Source organism: Hippocampus comes, unplaced genomic scaffold (assembly GCF_001891065.2).
Source record: "Hippocampus comes isolate QL1 unplaced genomic scaffold, H_comes_QL1_v1.1 C16601550, whole genome shotgun sequence".
In the NCBI taxonomy this organism is placed as follows: domain Eukaryota; kingdom Metazoa; phylum Chordata; class Actinopteri; order Syngnathiformes; family Syngnathidae; genus Hippocampus; species Hippocampus comes.
Window position 1 is genome coordinate 1 of NW_017834952.1, and position 584 is coordinate 584.

A 584-nucleotide genomic window follows, 5' to 3' on the forward strand; every position below is an offset into this window, starting at 1 on the left:
CCTAATGGGGAAGGGAGGACAGACCAACTTGTGAAGAATTATTCTGAATGCACATTATATAATAATTGGTGAACTTTATGCTGTCACACAGGCCTACCGGTGGATGATAGACTCTCGCGATGACTTTACTGAGGAGCGGCTGTCTAAACTTCAGGACCCCTTCTCTCTCTACCGCTGCCACACTATCATGAATTGCACCAAGTCCTGCCCCAAGGTAGTTTGAGAATCATAAATATTCTCTCTTTCACAGATTTAAAAAGAGTTCTGCGATCTCATGGGCTCTGCTTTCCACAGGGACTCAACCCAGCAAAGGCCATCGCTGAGATCAAGAAAATGATGGCAATTTACCAAGAAAAGAAAGCGGTTGCATCATGAACAGACACGAGTTAAGACCGCTCAGAGCCACTAATACTACTTCCTCAATTTAAGCTTAGTGGAGAGAAGATCTAACAAGGAACGTTGGCAATTTTTGCAGATGTGGGCAGTTACGCTGCTGACCATGCTACAAAACGGTCAACATATTTATTTTCACTTTACGAGTCGCAATTAAAAAACTTTTTTTAAACAATCCAGAACCTGAAGAC

At 42.6% G+C, this 584-nt stretch overlaps 1 long non-coding RNA gene across 1 annotated transcript; it reads left to right on the top strand.

Annotated features, from left to right (window-relative positions):
• The first annotated feature begins 54 nt into the window (after positions 1–54).
• Positions 55–559, top strand: LOC109508773 (uncharacterized). The gene is made up of 2 exons (XR_002166773.1): positions 55–214; positions 295–559. It is a non-coding gene; the product is annotated as an uncharacterized LOC109508773 (long non-coding RNA).
• Positions 560–584: the final 25 nt, after the last annotated feature.